The following is a 19,049-nucleotide window of genomic DNA, read 5'->3' as shown; positions in this document are numbered from 1 at the left end:
GTGGTCTCCTCTCCTGACTACCAGGTGATTGACAGGACCATTCTGAGGGGAAACTAGTAAGTAATCTCTAATCCTGGAGGCAGATTACATTGTCATATCTAGTTAGGGCCTGAGGAAGAAGTAAGATTCTGTTCTCTTAACCAAGAAAAAGTAGCTGTCCCTTAGAGGGTCCCAGGGAAGCCCTGTTCCTCCATCCTATTATATGGTAAACTGGAGCTGGGACCTAAAGCTGATGATGAGTCTATCCTCAGTGCTGCCCAACATTCCCCTCAAGACCTGAGGCCAGAGCTGCTGAGATGGCTCAGAGCATAAGAGCACTTGCTGCCATACCTGATGACCGAAGTTCAGTCCCACATGGCAGAAGGAGGGGATTGGCCCCCGCATGTCCTTTCCAAATTTTGCTGTGGCACGCACATCTATACACGTACATACACATATACAATGAAATAAATAAATAAAAAAAATTTAAAAGGAGTTGAGGCCTTAAAATTATATGGGAGATGAGCCATCCATCCTGCTATTTGCAGTTGAAATGGGTCAGAGAAGTACTGCACAGATTGCTGCCTGAATTAACGTTCCCAGACTCCTTTAAAGAAATCAGGCACACACAGATTGCATAGTGGCAAGGAAACCTTATTCAGAAACCATGCAATAATGTAATGAGCAGTGGTCTCTATGACCATTAGTCTGTAAAATGCCATTGGTGGCCTCCTCTACGGGCTTAAGGAGCAGCAAAGCCAGTTAAGGGGTGCTCTTTCTGTTTTGACTGATAGGCTTGGATTATGTAAGCCTTTGCTTGGCTCAAACATTTTTCTTTCCATGATGTATCTGATTTGAATCATACCCATGCAATTATGCATAGACATAAGATAGTAAATACGAGATTTTTCCTAAAATCTTGAAGGACCGAGTTTGCCTCACTGGGCATGCACCCAGAACAAGTTCAGGTTGGATTGGCCCCCTACTTCTCATTGCTAGGTATGTTCTAGAATATCTTTGCATGACAATTGGCCACAAAAGAGTTACTAAGGTGAAATCAGGAAAGAGTAAGCCATTTGAAGTGTGGTGTGTATACAGCTCAGTGCAGGCAAGAGCCCTATGACTAGCCTATTGTTAGTGAGCGTGTCTTCATAGCCCAAGCCAAGCAGAGTCCTGGGTTGCTAAGCTATTCCTGTGCCTGCCTGCTACTGAAGGAAGATATTCAGTGTCCATGGAGCTGCTGGGAAGGGGCACCAAACTACTATCTCCTTCCCAAGATTGTAAAGACTCCATTGGGAAATACCTATAAAATCCCTCAGACAAAAATGCATCACCTTTGGCAATGATTCTGGCAGTGATTCTCAGAAACCATGTGTAATCGGGTTTGTTGGATTCTGGAAGAGAAAAACTAAGTGGGGGGGGGGGAGACAAAGATAAACAATAGAAGCAGAGATGGGACAGGCATCCCCAAGAAAGGCGCATTGGTACTGCCAGTATTTAGGTTTCTGAGGTGGAAAGGTTTTGGCCAGGATTTCAGTTGAGTCTCCTTGGAGGACATTTTTGATATTGTGTTGGAACTTGTTTTCATCTCTATCAATCACTTTGCTGTTGCTGACCAAAAGCAACTTACGGAAGGATGAGTCTCTTTTGATTCCAGAAGGTTAGTCTACCGTGGTGGGAAAGGCATGGCAGCAGGGACAGCACACAGGAAGTAAAGAACACAGCAGGAAGTAGGGCAAGGCTATAAATACTTTAGTTCACTGCAAGTGATATACTTCCTCCAGTGAGGCCACACCTCCAAAAGGCTCCATACCAACCCCACCCCACCCCTGCCAAGCAGCGCCCCCAACTGGGATCCGTGTGTTTAAATCCGTTTTGGAGGACATTTCTCATTCAAAACACAACACCCACACGAAAGAGTGAGGGCAGTCACAAGAATGTCACAGGCAAAGGTGGGCACTAAATAACTACTTAAAGGACCAAAAGACAGTCTGAGGTCTTTCTTGGCTCCCACCTTGCAACTTTTTAGCATTCCACAATCAGCTGTGTAACTGACTTAACAGAGGTACAGTTTTTTTTCCTGTGGAAGCTTCGGTTTGTCATCACCCCCGTGGGCCAAACATCTCATTTTGTGCACGCAGAGAGACCAAGTGTTGTCTAACATTCCACAGTGATTAGAAGGCTTATTCCTAGGATCTGGCATCAATGAGGTTCAGCAGGTGGGGAAGCCGGTTTCAAGAAAGAAGAATAGTAAAGATATAAGTCCCTGGATCATATCAGATCTGCTAGCCATCTGACCGTTTCATCTTTTGTCCTTTGTGTCTGACACAACATTTACATGTAACACATGATAGGATTTTTCGTTTGTTTTTTAAATTTGGGCAATGAGGACCAATCCTGGTAGGAGTAATCCTTCAACAGGCCTTGCGGAAATGGAGAATGAAGAAGGGTCAGGTGCCTGTAGTCACCCCATGCCGCCACGCCCCTATCCACTCATGGTGCTGAGGAGTATGTAGTGCTAGTCGATTGAAGTCCAGAAATCTGGGCCCCCTCTCTGATGCGCTTGGCAGATCTGGTGTTGTGCCAGGAGAGGTAGAAAGGTAGAGCAGCTTGATAGCTGCTGCTTCTTGGAGGGACAAAGCCCTGCTAATAAGTCAACCAGGACTTGGGGGTGTGTGTGTGAGAGGGTGGATCTTTAGTGTCTTTTCTATCTTCTCAGTATTCAACATCTGGCTGGTCGTTTGGCTGCTCATGGCTTTGATAAGCTTGTAGATGCTGTCTGATCAGCTGTGTTTGAGCTGGTGCAGATCTCCTTTGTTAGCACTAACAGTACACCCTGGAGTACAGTGGAGATCTTCAGCATCCCTCCAGCTGGGCTGCTGCCTCCCCTACCTGGACAGGGTCCAGGTCAATCCTGTCACCTTGCCAAACCATTTGAATAACTTCCTCACACTGCTCTCTGTCCATCAAGCTTGGTAGCCAAGTGTCTTGGCAGGTTTTTCACACTTTGAGAATTTGTTCTTACCTGGACTTGGGGCTCTCTTTGATTTTGTGCTGGTTTGGAGCTCTCATGGAGAGGTTTGGCCTAGGAGGTTGAATGGTGGACTTGGGAAGGGTCACTGAGGCTAGGTTGTCACAGGTTTTTTGTCTAAATGTATTGACGCCAGGATTGAAGTGCATCTAGAAGAATGTGAAGAAGGGTGGTCTCTGAGGAAGCTGGTGCTGGAGAGGCGTGTAAATCTTGTTCTGTGACTCCAAGACTTCCTTAAGCCCGGTTGCTTCTTGTCCTGACATTCCTCACTTCTGTTTTCTTTTTGTAAGTTTCTGTCTAGGATGACTTTACTGAAGAGACAACATGGTTGCTTTCTTTTATTCCAAACTGGTTCCATGGATGTGGAAGGCTGTGCCAATTCAGGATGTTTCTCTGCAAACCCCCCCCCCCAGGCTTTGCAGGTTCCTCAGGTGCTCTCAGCTAACTTCAAGCAGTTTCAAGGTCTTCAAGGAGCTCCCCTGGCTGATGGGGGCCGGTGTAAGTGGAGGAAAGTTCTGTTTCCACAGAGAGCCCTGTGGTCGCAGCTAGGGCTTCTTGTTGATGCTGCCTGCTGTTGGCTTGGAGTAGGCTGAGCCTCCTTGCCTGCCTCTGATATTATCATATCCTTGATATATGCAGGCTACACTGTGCTACTTGGCGAACATGAATGCTAAGCGGTACTCCACGGTGATGGACTATTTGTCTGAGGACAGCACAATCCCTTTAGAAGCAGCTGATGTCAAGCTAGGTCCTCTTTCTGGACTGAAGGCGATTCAGCCTCTGAGACGCAGGGGCCTGTCAGAGCAGACTTGGAGCTTCTTGCCAGAAGGTTTAGATGGATCAGACCATGTGAGGAGTCCTCAGACTTTGAATGTAGGTCTCCAGCTGGAATCAGGAAGGTTCCACCTGCTGGGGAAGCTCCGGAACCTCACTCAAGCTCCCCTGGGCCACAGAGGTAGACTGTTTCTGGGGTCATGATAATCATCCTACAAGGTTTGTGTCTAAAGCTGAGGCTTTGGAAAGCCATGTGTCAATAACCTCAGTATGTCATCATTGAGCTACATCCTTCTACAGCTCCTAGGCGAAATGGAAAACTTTGTCTCTGTTGGACTCTGAAGGATTTTTAAGACTGCATCCTTCAACCTGGTGTCTGTTGTGGAACATTCAGGAACATTTCCCTGGCTCTGGAGTCATCTCCTCAAAAGAATCCATAGACTAGAACAGAAGCAAACATCAGTCAACTCCTAACATGGGGTGAACCCCTGGAAGGGGGTACCCATTTAGATTTGAACTGGGGCTAATCTGAACACACATTCCCCTGCAGTTTCCCAGGCAATAAGCAGGTACCCTGTCTGGAATGTGTCTGTAGGTCTGCCACAAGCTCCCTAAGTACCCATTGACTTCAGGAAAGAAACCCTACTAACATTCAGGAAATACAGAGCTTCCTGGTATCCCCTTGGTATAGGTAATTCTGGGATCCCTGCTGCGTCAGGGAGAGGCAAACAAACCAATGGCCCATGTGAGTTTTTTTGTTTTGTTTCATTCAGGTTGGGTGTTTTTTTTTTTTTTTTTTTTTTTTTGAGACATGGTCTCTCTGGCTGTCCTGAAAGTCACAGAGAGCTACAAGCTTCTGCCTCCCCAGTTTTGGTATTAAAGCATGTGCCATATGCCTGCTTCCATCTGAGTTTGTGAGCAAATTCCTAGGTGTCCAGATTCAAGGAGCAAGGACAGTGCCAAGGAACTCAAGACATCAAAGAACTAAGGGGTACCTCTACTCAACGAACACACCATGATGCACCCTTCCTCTACCAGGCCCCACATCCTGTATTTACACAGTAGCAGATTCCCTCCTTACCTCCCCACGGAGGCCTCTTTGGTCTTCTGGGTGCTTTGGACTGCTTTCCTTTCTCTTACGACCAACTGTACTCTTTGTCATTAAACCATTTGTCCTTAATCTTTCTCGGTGTCCTTTATGTTTATATGAGGGTGTCATATCCCGTATAGCTGTGAACCACTGAGCGGTTGCTGGGAGTTGAACCCAAGTCGTCTGAAAGATCACACAGTCCATCCTTACCCTTACCGGGGGAGCCAGTGTCTACCGCCTTGTTTGTTTTTCAAGACAAGCCTGCCTCTGCCTGACGAATGGTGGTGAGACTAAAGGTGTAAAACCACCAGCTGCAGCTCAAACTGACTCAACGTTTAAAGCGTAAACCAGGCGCTCAAACTGACTCAACGTTTAAAGCGTAAACCAGGCCCTAGCGTCCCTCACACCCTTAAATAAGTCCCATCCCCCGAAGACAAGTGTGCAGGTGACCTGCCAAGGGAGTTTCAACGACAGCCAAGGAAAAGAAACCCTGTCTCAAACTCGAAGTAATAGTAGTAGGTAGGCAGAAACAACTAAAAACACCTTAACCTACTGCTGCATTTCCACTGAAAGAAAGGAAAAGCAGGCCGGCCTACAGTCCCAGATAGAAATCAGAAAAGCAAGAGCGACAAACAACAACACAACAGTAAAAGTCAAGCGGGAAACATCGCCGAGAAACTCGAGTACGAGAGCATCAGCACTCGCTACTCAGTGGCACACATTCTTTTATTAGACCAGCGTTAGAGATCCCCCGGAGGGGTGCACCGTTCCTGGAGGTACTGCAATACCAGGTCGATGCGTGGAGTGGACGGAGCAAGCTCCTATTCCAACTCCTACTTCCAAAAATCCATTTAATATATTGTCCTCGGATAGAGGACGTATCAGATATTAAACTGATAAGAACAGATACTACACTTGATCTTAGCCAAAAGGCCGAGAAGCGATACCGGACAGCATGCCCATGGCCGATGCCGTCCTCCCATCGTCCCGTTTGAACTCGTGGTGAGCTTCCAGCGTGGCTCTGTCTCCCTCCTGTGACCCCAACCCACCTCTCTCGTGACCACCACTGCATTCTGTTACAAATTTCTTAAGCCGCTCAGGTTCACGAGAAACGCCGCATGCGTGAGAGACCCTCGCATTTCTCCCCAACAGACGCCTGGTCTCCGAGAGATTTGCATGCTCCGCCCTGCCGCGGAGGGGCGTGGCCACCGCCGACTCCACCCCGGAGTCCTACAGGGATCCCTGTGTCAGAGGCTGGAGACTTCCTCTTGGGTTGCAAGTGAAGGGCGGGGCAAAAGATGACGGGATGCTCTGTAAATTGCAAAGCAATGTACCGGAGGGGAGCTCTTGGAGGCCACCTGGCATCGCAAAGCTCTTTATATGCTGGGGAGAAAGATCCTTGTCTGTGGTGTGGCTTGGGTTCTTTTCCCTCTCTCCCTCTTTCCCTCCCGCCCTCCTGTCCTCCCTTCCTTTTCCTTTTCCTTTTTGAGACAGGGTGTGGGCATTCGCCAAGGAAGACTGCTCGGGACACGGCTTTAAGCTAATAGAAAGCCTTTATTAAGCCGGCCAGCAACTACACGGTGTGTTCTGGGTTCCCAGTGTGCATTTTATTTTTATTGTACATATCAATCCCTGTTCCTTTTCCTTGCCTTTCTCCCTCCCTCCCTTCTTCCCTCCTTCTTTGGCTCTCTCCCACCCTCTCATGCTCCCTGACCCTCCTCCCCTCCTCCCCCCACTCCACATGTAGTGTGCTGCCTTCCAGGAGCGTCATCTTGTTGAACCCTAATTCTGAAGTCCTGATGGGCAGATAGGAGAGCCCAGTGATCAAACTCCAAAACCAGGAGATGCAACAAGAGAGAGGTGTTTATTGAACGAGTGCACTCTGGTGACAGCAATCTTGGGGAAAGCTGCACACCCCTCAAAAGGTCCAGGTTCTTTTTATAGAGAAGACCACAAATCAGCATACATTCTTGGGGCACAAGGTGATTGATTACAAAGCATGATCTCATGTTTGATAGATCACCCAGGTATGACCTGTTCTTATTCTAAGGATAAACCATAGAATGACTTGGAAAGTACCCAGACTGTCCATTGGACAGGAGTGACCCAGACAATGGAATCATTTGTTCCAGGGTTGGGGGCCTATTTCCTTGTTGTGGGCCAAGACCTGTGAGAAACTTTTTTCATACTCTGGCTTTCCCTTGGCTGTAACTAGTCCTATTTAACAAGATCAGTCTAGCATATAACCACTAGCCCCATCACCATAGTAACCTTTCTTGTTCTCATAATTCCTGATGTTTCCTCCCATGTCAATGTCCATTCTTTATGATTTTCTATATTCTGCTTGCAAGAATTATTCTCCTGCCCCTTTCCTACATCCTTGCTCTGCAAACTAAAATCTTTCAATCTAAATCTGTGAAGTCATTTGGAGTAGGGACTGGTCCTTCTCTCCTGTCTCTAGGTTAAGGGAGTATCCCTCCATGGGGGGTGTGCCCCACGGTCCTCTTGTACACCAGGGTTACATCCTGGTTTTACTGTCCGAGGTCCCTTAGACTGCCCAGGCCTTCTTGCTGAGATTCATGTTTATGGGGCCTGAGTCAGTCCCATGCTGGATTCCCAGCTTGCAATCTGGGAGCCCATTACCTCCTCCTTGTTCAGGTCAGCTGTCTCTACATGTTTCTGCAGCCTAGTCTTGTTCTCCCTCTCTGCATCTGTATTCCAGTTCAGCTCAGTATTTAGTTGTGGGTGTTTGCTTCTGTTTCCATCAGCTACTACATGAGGGCTCTATGATGGTGGATAAGTTAGTTGTCAATCTTATTATCAGGAAAGGGCATTTATGGTAGCCTTTCCACCGTGACTCAAATTGTCAGTTGGTGTCAGTCTTGTAGGTCTCTGGACATTTCTCTAGGTTCAGATTTCTTCAGTTGAGGGGCATCTAGATTGCTTCCAGGTTCTTGCATTACAAATAATGCTGCTATGAACGTAGCTGAGCACATGTCTTTGTTGCATGGAGGTGGATCATTTATTTGGGTATATGCCTAAGTCGGGGATTGCTGGGTCTTGTGGTAGACTGATTCCCATTTTCCTGACGAACTGCCATACTGATCTCCAAAATGGTTGTACAAGTTTGCACTCTAAAAAAACTCCTCTTTAACCTCTATCTGCCTGGTGTGTTATTCCCTCCGCCTCGGCCACCCTCACCTGCTATGGAACTGGCTATGCTCTCCTATGTGGTCCCTTACTTTTGGAGCCCCACTCGAGACCATCCCACCCTTACTCCAGCTTTATTCTAGAACTGGAACAAAAGAACAACAGTGATCACATTAAATCACACCCTTACACTCTGTCCCTGGGAGTGTGGTGCCACAAGGTTTAAGTTCCAGCACTCAGAGGCAGGTGGATCTCTAAGTTCAAAGACAGCTTGGTCTACAAAGTCATTTGCAGGACAGTCAGGACTACAGAGAGAGACTGTTCCAAAACCAAACCAAAACAACACAACACAAAACGTTTCTATGCCTTAAAATAAAACCCCAGAACTTATGCTTGCCTTTTCTCCAGATCTGAGTCACCACCCACTTCCTTTCAGCCCTTGCTAGCTAGCTTTTCTATTCTGTTTATTTTTTCAAAGAGGACAAGATCTGGGACGGAACCCAGGGTGCTAAGCAAGAGTCCTATCATTATTAAACTGCATCTGTACCCCTTTTAAAATTTTATTTTGAGAAAAGGTTTCACTATGTAGCCCAAGCTGGGTTTGAACTTTGGATCTTTCTGCCTCTTCAGTAGCTGGGGTGACAGCTACCACTAACAACATTAAAGTGTTTTGGGCTGGAGAGATGGCTCAGGGGTTAAGAGCACTGGCTATTCTTCCACAGGTCCTGAGTTCAATTCCCAGCCATCACACGGTGGCTTACACCATCTATAATGAGGTCTAGTGTCATCTTCTTTTGTGGGGGCATACATACAGACCAAAACACTATGTATTAAATAAATCTTTAAAAAACAAAACAAAGCAAAACTTTCCTGGGGGATCACTAGCTTTGTCCTTAGGCCTCAATTGAGATACTAACTTCCAGGAAACTTCTGTCCCAGTGGGTGGAGATGCTCCATCTGTTGGCCTACACTGGCACAGTATCCTCTGCTGTACTGCTGTACTGGAAATGTGCACCCATTGCCAATGTGCGTGTTTGACAGAAATGTGTGTCTTAAGTAAACGTAGTTCGTCTTCAACAAATCTTAGATTCTTCTGCTCTTCTCCCCAGAGTAACATTAAAAAAACAAACAAACAAACAAAAAAAAAAACCCAAAAAAACAAAAAACAGGAAATGGCAGGGCTATATGTGTTCATCAAAGACTATATCTACATATAGTCCATGCCATGTTAATTGCCAATCCAGACAGATACAGGCGGCAGATCTTATGAATTCTAGGCCAGCCTGGTCTACAGAGTGAGTTCCAAGCCAGGCTCCAAAAGCTACACAGAGAAGCCCTGTCAAAACCAAACAAACAAACAAACGAACAAAACCAAAACAAACCAACCCTCAAACCAAACCCTCACCTGATAAAAATTCAGGGATACACTGGGAACCCAGAACACACCGTGTAGTTGCTGGCCGGCTTAATAAAGGCTTTCTATTAGCTTAAAGCCGTGTCCCGAGCAGTCTTCCTTGGCGAATGCCCACACCCTGTCTCAAAAAGGAAAAGGAAAAGGAAGGGAGGACAGGAGGGCGGGAGGGAAAGAGGGAGAGAGGGAAAAGAACCCAAGCCACACCACAGACAAGGATCTTTCTCCCCAGCATATAAAGAGCTTTGCGATGCCAGGTGGCCTCCAAGAGCTCCCCTCCGGTACATTGCTTTGCAATTTACAGAGCATCCCGTCATCTTTTGCCCCGCCCTTCACTTGCAACCCAAGAGGAAGTCTCCAGCCTCTGACACAGGGATCCCTGTAGGACTCCGGGGTGGAGTCGGCGGTGGCCACGCCCCTCCGCGGCAGGGCGGAGCATGCAAATCTCTCGGAGACCAGGCGTCTGTTGGGGAGAAATGCGAGGGTCTCTCACGCATGCGGCGTTTCTCGTGAACCTGAGCGGCTTAAGAAATTTGTAACAGAATGCAGTGGTGGTCACGAGAGAGGTGGGTTGGGGTCACAGGAGGGAGACAGAGCCACGCTGGAAGCTCACCACGAGTTCAAACGGGACGATGGGAGGACGGCATCGGCCATGGGCATGCTGTCCGGTATCGCTTCTCGGCCTTTTGGCTAAGATCAAGTGTAGTATCTGTTCTTATCAGTTTAATATCTGATACGTCCTCTATCCGAGGACAATATATTAAATGGATTTTTGGAAGTAGGAGTTGGAATAGGAGCTTGCTCCGTCCACTCCACGCATCGACCTGGTATTGCAGTACCTCCAGGAACGGTGCACCCCTCCGGGGGATCTCTAACGCTGGTCTAATAAAAGAATGTGTGCCACTGAGTAGCGAGTGCTGATGCTCTCGTACTCGAGTTTCTCGGCGATGTTTCCCGCTTGACTTTTACTGTTGTGTTGTTGTATGTCGCTCTTGCTTTTCTGATTTCTATCTGGGACTGTAGGCCGGCCTGCTTTTCCTTTCTTTCAGTGGATAATGCAGCAGTAGGATAAGGTGTTTTTAGTTGTTTCTGCCTACCTACTACTATTACTTCGAGTTTGAGACAGGGTTTCTTTTCCTTGGCTGTCGTTGAAACTCCCTTGGCAGGTCACCTGCACACTTGTCTTCGGGAGATGGGACTTATTTAAGGGTGTGAGGGACGCTAGGGCCTGGTTTACGCTTTAAACGTTGAGTCAGTTTGAGCTGCAGCTGGTGGTTTTACACCTTTAGTCTCACCACCATTCGTCAGGCAGAGGCAGGCTTGTCTTGAAAAACAAACAAGGCGTAGACACTGGCTCCCTGGCTCCCCGGGTAAGGGTAAGGATGGACTGTGTGATCTTTCAGAAGACTTGGGTTCAACTCCCAGCAACCGCTCAGTGGTTCACAGCTATACGGGATATGACACCCTCATACAAACATAAAGGACACCGAGAAAGATTAAGGACAAATGGTTTAATGACAAAGAGTACAGTTGGTCGTAAGAGAAAGGAAAGCAGACCAAAGAGGCCTCCGTGGGGAGGTAAGGAGAGAATCTGCTACTGTGTAAATACAGGATGTGGGGCCTGGTAGAGGAAGGGTGCATCATGGTGTGTTCTCTGGGTAGAGGTAAACCTGGTATGCAAAGTGAATTCCAGGACAGATAAAAGTTACACAGAGAAACCCTGTCTCAAAAAATGAAAAAAATAAAAGTAAAAGAAACAGAGTAATAAAAAAGCCACGTAAAGATGGAGAGAATCTGGATACTGTACGGCATTATATTGTCTTTATATTGTTTGACTGCTGAGGAAACAACTGTTAAAGGAAATGCTGCTAGATTGGTTCAATTTATATATTTTAAAAAGGCTTTGACTTCAAAATTTAAGTCTAAGGACAAGTTACTGGGGAAAAGGATTTCTATTTTTTGTTTCCACAGAAAATGAATAGCTATGGATTCCTTCCAGACTAATGTGGTTTGATCAAGCAAGACCCCCTGAAACAGTGTTCCAGGTGATCCAACATTCAAAAAAGCTGGTACAAGACAGCCTTGCAGACTCCAACCAAGATTTCGGCGGCTTCTTAAGATTTCCCCATAACAGCGCCCCCTACCAGTAGAAAGCAGTTTGGAAAAAAACGATGCCCAAATTCCCAAATATTGCTTATAAATGTTTGTTTTCATTTATATGGGGTTGGTTATAAATGGTAAATGACAACAACCAATCTCTTTTTAAAGGTAAAAAGGGAATTATGTTATAGATATGAATACTTTGTTTTGCAATGGATTTTCATTTATTGATACAATTTAAGATCAATTTTGTGATATGTACATTTCTTGTTTAGGTATTGTGTTTATAGGGCTCACTTAAAAATGTATAATTTAGTACAGATTATAGATAATTACCTATGATAGTCAAAACTTAGAGTTAAGTTAGTTAGGTTTTCAAGATATACAGAGATGTATTTGAGATGGATAGGCATTCTTCAAACCTTTCAAAGGCCTACAGAATATGGCATTTAAAATGGTTTAGGGTTTTTCTTAACAGTGAGACATAACTGCTCCTGGCAATACCACCTATGTCAGACTAGCCATTTGAGCAAGATACTGCTTTTGTCTGGACTGTTTGACTTTATGTTGTATAACTAAACATACAGGACCCACAGGAAAGTGACTACTGAAACAAGATGGACATTGCTACAGGGTTCCTGCTTCATGGAAGGGTCTGCCAGTCTTCAGGACACAGAGAAAAGTGACTGACAACCTGCCAGTACAGGTGGACAGTTTAAAGTTTCCTGCTTTGCTGAGGAGTCTGCCAGACACACTATGGCCTATGGGTTGAAGATAAAACATTACAGAAGAACTTCGGGTGACTGACCAGGCAGTGAGTTGTCTCTGTCATTTCTAGAATTTATATATTATCCTCCTGTGGTCTTTGATGGAGTTGAAGACAGATAGTTATGGCTATAGTTTTCCTTAGTCAGGATTAAAAATAAGTTGCATATAGGATTTAGACTCACTAAGATAAGATAGATGATGGAATATTTTCTTTAAATCCCACAGAGTCATGGAGACTCAGACTGTAATCTCCAAAGTTTGGTAGATTGAGGCAGAGCTATTGCCTGGAGTTCAAGCCCACATAGTGTATTCTAGGCCAGTTTGGGCTACAGGTGAAATCGTGGCTTAAAAAACAAAATTAAATTCAGCTTATTGGTCTGACAAATTTTAAATACCTTGACAGCCAGATCCCCACGTGCCCTTCTGCTCCAACTGCATGAGCATAATTCATCCACAGGCCCCACTGTGGAGTTTCTAGTTCTTTGAACAGAAAGGGCTCCAACCAGGGTTGGTGTTTGTCAAAGCTACATATCTAGGGTGGGGGCCTTCTGGTCCCCCTTTGAGTGCTAATATCAACCCTGCAAGGATATTAAGCTACGAGACACAAGAGGCAGGGTTTGCAGCATGATCCAGACCCCATGTAAGCACTCCCCTCCTACCTGGTCTCCCTCCCTCCCCCTCTCATTTTGACTTTCAAGACAGAGTTTCTCTGAGAAACAGCCCTGGCTGTCAAACACACAGAGATCCACCTGCCTCTACTCCCTCTCTCCTTCTTCCCCACCCCCACCCCAGTGCTGGCATTAAAGGCTTGTGCAATCACCACCCAGCCTGAGGTCCCCTTTTACAGATGTAAAACTTGATTTTAGAGACAAATGATGCGTCATGAAACATCCGCATCTCAGAATGTTCCTCTTCTGGGGTTCTGCCACCACTCTTATTTCAGTTGTCTCCTACCAAAAATGCCATCTATCAGGCCGTGAAACTGGGAGGTGGGCACCACATAGCTCTGCTCTGAGAATTCCCTTTTCTGTCAAACTCCCTATCCTGTTTCTGAGGTAGAACAACTTGACTTAACAGTGACAAAACTTTCTTCTTGTTACAGATGGTAGAAATTTCTCAGACTTTTTGGTGACAAATGACACTGAGAGATTGTCACCTTCTTGGGGTGTTGACAGTTGGTCATATCATCATTCACAGATGGGTAATCTGATCCCAACTGATTTGCTTTGTTTTGCTTACTTATGTGTGTTGGGGGTGGGGCAGGCACAGGACAGTAGTCCCTCTTGGAAGTCAGAGGTGTCCCTCTAGAGCTGGAGTTACAGGTGGTGTGACCCATCTGGCCTGGGTACTAGGAATCAAACTCCAGCCTTCTGCAAGAGCCGTCCTTAGTCTGCATTGTCCCTCTGATGGCTATGGGACAGAAATCCAGCTCAAACTTGTTTACAAAAGAAGGGACACTTACTAAGTCACTGACAGCAGAAGTAAAAAGCACTGGGGTATCCTAGAAAGAGTTGCTTCTGGAGTTGGAACCCATCCCAGACTCTGGCCTTTCCTGGAGGCATTACCCCTCACATGGGCTGCACCTATGGAAATTCAAGGCCTTGGGACATGTGCAAAGCTCTGTTTCTTTGAAGACTTCCAATTTAGAACACACACAGGAGGGCTGGTGAGATAGCTCAGCCATTAAAGGCTAGACTCACAACCAAAACTATAGAACATACACAGGGGCATAAACACCTGCAGCCTAAGGGTAGGGCCCTGTAACCAGCAGCCCCCAGTCTCCCCACCCCAGAGTTAACCTCTAGGAGGTCAAGTTTCCAGAAAGAAAAGGAGATGACAAGCAGGTCTAGTCCTGCCCAGGTCTGTCTTACATGGGGACACCTTGCCTTCCAGACCCATTCCTACATAAGCTTGGACCGTTTGCAACATTCAAATCAGCATATTTACAGGAGTAATGATGCCACAGAACCAGAGTTCCAGAAGACTAGGGTAGGCAGGAGCATCCTCCTTCTCAGGAGGAAGGAGAACCATTAGCCGGATGGATCTGGAGAGTAGTTGATGAGGAAGAGGACAGACACACTTACCACAAACCACCTTGTCCTCTAGATCCTCACAGAAGACCTTGGGTTCGCTAGGAGCTTGAGTCAGAGAAGTAGGTATAGCCTTGGAAGCTAGATGGGGCCACATGCTGGGGACGATTGTCAACCCAAAGGCATCCTGAGAGGCTTAAAGGGCCAAGCTGGACCTTCCAGTTTCCCTTTCCAAGCAGTCTATCTCCTGGCCTCTAAAGACACCCAGACACATGACATACATTCACACAGATGCACAGACACACACACACACACATAAAGATAAATTAAAAAAAAACTATGGTGATAAGTGCAGAACTCTGTGAGCATAATAAAAATTATTGGATTTTATTCTTTATTTTGAAATTTATTTTCATTAATTGGGCCAGGGTCTCACTGTGTGGTCTAGGCTACTCTAGAACTTGTGATGATCCTCCTGCCTCTGCCTCTCAAATGCTAAGATTTCTGGTATGTGGCACTATGCCCAGCCTGAACTTTATACTTTTTTTTTCTTGTTTTTTGAGACAGAGTGGGTTTCTTTGGAGCCTGTCCTGGAAGGATTAGGATTGGCAGCCTTGTTAGAATGAGAACATATGTCAATCAGGGTGAGCTTTGAGGCCCAGTGTCTGTCTGTCTGTCTCTGCCTGCTACCTATGGATCAGGATATAAAACTGCTCCAGTGATGTGCCTGTCTTCACACCACCATGATGATAATGGACTAGCCTTCTAAAACCATAAGTAATCCCCCAATTAAATGTTTTTTTGTTTGTTTTGGTTTTTCGAGACAGGGTTTCTGTGTAGCCTTGGTTGTCCTGGAACTCACTCTGTAGACCAGACTGGCCTTGAACTCACAGAGATCCTCCTGCTTCTGCCTCCCAAGTGCTGAGATTAAAAGCATGCACTACTACTGCCTGGCAATTTTTTTTTTTTAATAAGAATTACCTTGGTCATAGTGTCTCTTCACAGCAATAGAACAGTGACTAAGACACATGGTATATGCCTGTAATTACAATACTTCGGGAGCTGAAGCAAGTGGAGAATGAATTTGAGGCCAGCCTGAGTTACTCAGCAAGACGTTGTCTTAAAAAACTAAACTATGAGCCAGGCAGTGGTGGCACACACCTTTGATCCCAGCACTTGGGAGACATAGGCAGGTGGAACTCTGTGAGTTGGAGTCCAGCCTGGTCTACAAAGAAAGTTCCAGGACAGCCAGGACTGTCACACAGAGAAACCCTGTTTCAAAAGCAAATAAACAAAAACACCTAAACTATGTCCGGGTGGTAGTGCCATAGTCCTTTCATCTCAGAATTTGGGAGGCAGAGGCAAGAGGATCTCTGAGTTCAAGGCCACATATAGAGAGCCAAAAGCCTTGTTGCATGAGCCGGGCGATGCTGGCGCACGCCTTTAATCCCAGCACTCAGAAGGCAGAGGCAGGTGGATCTCTGTGAGTTCCAGGCCAGCCTGATCTACAGAGCAAGTTCCAGGACAGGCTGCTACACAGAGAAACCCTGTCTCGAAAAAACAAATAGACAAACAAAAAGCCCCAAGCACTAGAGAAGCCAGGAAATTTAAAACACACAGCTTACCTCTTCACTGGAATTAAGGGCATAGGTGCTCTTCCTGGAATGCTAAGAATGATGTAGTTTTATAACTGGTGACCCTTTGCTGTCTGATGAGACAGGCTCTGCCGTGTCTCCCAGAATGAATGTTTTTACTTATCCAAGATCCTTTCCCCCTGCCCCTGGATCTTAAGCATTGCTTTTAGACTATGAGTGATGTCACTTGTGCTTTTCAACAGCCTAAGTGACTTCTATGTCATCTTAGGGTCATGCCAATCCCAACACACACAGACATTATGCTTACCACTATCAAACTCCCTAGACCCTAAATCTTGGGTACTGAGTCAACAGTACCCATTCTTGTGAAAGAAGTCAGATAGATGTACTATGTAAGTGTTGGAAAACTCCACCCAGACCCATTCTTCCTATTCCAGACCCCCCGCTCCTGAGTGGCAGCTCAAGATCACCTTCAGGCTACTTTAAGACCCAGCTTGGGCTGGAGAGATGGCTCAGCCCATAAATGCTAGGCTCACAAGCAAAAATATAAGAGTTTGGTTCCCAGCACCCATGGCTGTCTCTCCAGCCACAAAAAAAAAAAAAAAAAAAAGACCCAGCTCATAGACCTACCACGTGCTGTCCCTGCTGCCTTCCAGGAGTCACCCTGGAGTGCTCTGCTTTGCTTTGTTCTGTTTATTAAATCTGAATTTATGAATTCAGTTTGATTTGGCTTATTATATAGGCAGAGGAAATCAACAATAGGGGATCCGATACTTATCAGTAAGGAATCTCAATGTAAGCATGTCTTAAATTGCTGTGCACTTGAGACTAAGTTCATTGTTATTTTGTTTTTTGTGGGTTTTTGTTGTTTTGTGGGGGGGGGTTGTTTGTTTGTTTGTTTGTTTTGGAGACAAGGTTTCTCTGTGGCTTTGGAGGCTGTCCTGGAACTAGAGGCCAGGTTCATTGTTATCTGAATACTTTTCTCAAAAATTGTGCCATGCTTAAATATGGCTAAAGTAAAATGACCTGGGCCAGATTCTAGAATTCCTGGCCAGCACCAGTTACAATAAAATCGGGTTGAGCCAAGTTTCAAGTCTCGTTCTTGTCTCTTTGTGGATCATTTGGTTGTTCTCTCTCTCTCTCTCTCTCTCTCTCTCTCTCTCTCTCTCTGTGTGTGTGTGTGTGTGTGTGTGTGTGTGTTCTGCCTGCTGTAAAATCTGCAGGAAAATCATAACAGTCTACAGGTTGGAATTCCAGGACAGCCAGGACTACATAGAGAAAGCCTCTCTGGAAAGATCAAACCACGACAAACAAACAAAACCCCCCAAACTTTGGGGACTAGAAAGGTGGGTTCGAGGTTAAGGGTATTAACCAGCACCCACAGGACAGCTCACAAACACCTGTAATTTCAGTTCTAGGGTTCTACTGCCTTTGCTTCCAAGGGATTAACTAGACAAACAAACAAAAAGCATATCTAACAGGCAAAGCCGTGCACATTTGTAATTCTAGCAATTCTAGGATTCAGGTGGTATAATAGGAGGATTAGGGTTCAAAGTCACCCTCTGCTGTATCTCCATGAGACCCTGTAACATAACAAAAAGCACTGTTTAAATGGCTCTACCCTGACATCATGGGAGGTTTCCTGAAGGCCAGGACGAGCTAACATGGGATGGTAAGAGGTGGAGGGGGTGTGGAAGAGGAGACAAGAGCAGTAGGGTTGGGAGAGGTGGTACACACAGAGGAGGCGGGAGCAGGCCATGGGAGAGAGATGCGAAGGGGGGGGATCTGTTTGTTTTCTGGGTTTTTGCGTGTTTGTTTGTTTGGTGGTTTTTTCAAGACAGGGTTTCTCTGGGTAGCCCTGGCTGTCTGGCACTTACTCTGTAGACCAGGCTGGCCTCGAACTCACAGAGATCCGCCTGGATCTGCCTGCCTAGTGCTGGGATCAAAGGTGTGTGCCACCACTGCCCGGCTTGTTTTCTGGTTTTTCAAGACAGGATTTCTCTGTTTTAACAGTCCTAGCTATCCAGGAACTAGCTCTTTAGACCAGGCTGGCCCCCCTGCCCCTGATGACTGAGTGCTGGGATTATAAAGGCGTTCGTCAACATCGTCCGAGAAGATACTTTTGACAGTCACTCTGAGAACTTTTCCTCCCACATAACACTGACTCAGACTGGAAATCATTTCCCTGGATTCAGGAGGCCAGACCGGCTCTTCTACCTCTTCCATCTTATGATTCTCAACCTCAAATATTTGTTCCTTACAGGGAGGAGCAGAAGATAAAAAGGAAAGAGAACGTGCAAAAGGAACTCACTTCCTGCTTTGCCCTGCAAGGTGTGGAAGAACCTTTCCTGTCTTTCCATTTTCCATAGAAATGCTGCCGATTCATTCTGAGACAGGATCTCACCTTGTAGCTCAGGCCAGCCTAGACTTTGTAGCATCCCTCTTGCCTTAGCCCCTCAGATTCTGGGATTAACACAGGAGCCATCATGGCCCACTTTTTTACAGTCACTTTATAGAAGGATAAACACTGTGAAGATGAATGTCCAAGCTGGGTTTAGTGGCACAGTCTTGTAATTCAACTCCTTGGGAGGCTGAGGCAGGTGAGTCGCAAGTTCAAGACCAGTCTGGTAATCTATCTTAAATTTTTTAAAAAAGGTAAGCAAATGAAAAGGCCAGGCCATGGTGGCACAGGACAAAGGTAGGTGAGATCCAGTAGGAGGCGAACCTGGCATATAGAACAAATTCCAGGACACCAGGCTCACAGAGAAGCCCTGTTTCAATAAACCAAAATAAATAATAATTTTTTAAAAAGGTAAAAAGAGGAGTAGGGATATAGATCAGTGGTAGCTTGACTAGCGTGCCAAATACCAGTACCAATCTTTTTTTTGAAGGTCAGCAATAAGTGTTATGAGCATGTTTTTCCACCCACTTGGACCCATGTCAACCCCAAATAACACGCAGAGATGTTGTAAAGCTGTTGGCCTGTTACTAATGTTTATCGGCTAGCCCTGTCTTAAATATTAACCCATTTCTATTCATCTAAGTATTTCCACGTGGTCTATCTTACCGAAGAGAGGGCCTAGAATTCTGCTCTCTTGGTCCTAAATCTTGAATCTCCTCC

At 45.9% G+C, this 19,049-nt stretch overlaps 2 non-coding genes across 2 annotated transcripts; one reads left to right on the top strand and one right to left on the bottom strand.

The window, feature by feature from the left end:
• Nucleotides 1–5,628: 5,628 nt before the first annotated feature.
• On the bottom strand, nucleotides 5,629–5,819 carry LOC127221669 (U2 spliceosomal RNA). The gene has a single exon (XR_007834469.1). It is a non-coding gene; the product is annotated as a U2 spliceosomal RNA (small nuclear RNA).
• A 4,286-nt stretch (nucleotides 5,820–10,105) lies between these two features.
• LOC127221661 (U2 spliceosomal RNA) lies at nucleotides 10,106–10,296 on the top strand. Its single transcript, XR_007834464.1, has one exon. It is a non-coding gene; the product is annotated as a U2 spliceosomal RNA (small nuclear RNA).
• The last annotated feature ends 8,753 nt before the right edge of the window (nucleotides 10,297–19,049 follow it).

This window comes from Phodopus roborovskii, unplaced genomic scaffold (genome assembly GCF_943737965.1).
Source record: "Phodopus roborovskii unplaced genomic scaffold, PHOROB, whole genome shotgun sequence".
Lineage (NCBI taxonomy): Eukaryota > Metazoa > Chordata > Mammalia > Rodentia > Cricetidae > Phodopus > Phodopus roborovskii.
This window is presented reverse-complemented; position numbering and strand designations above follow the sequence as displayed.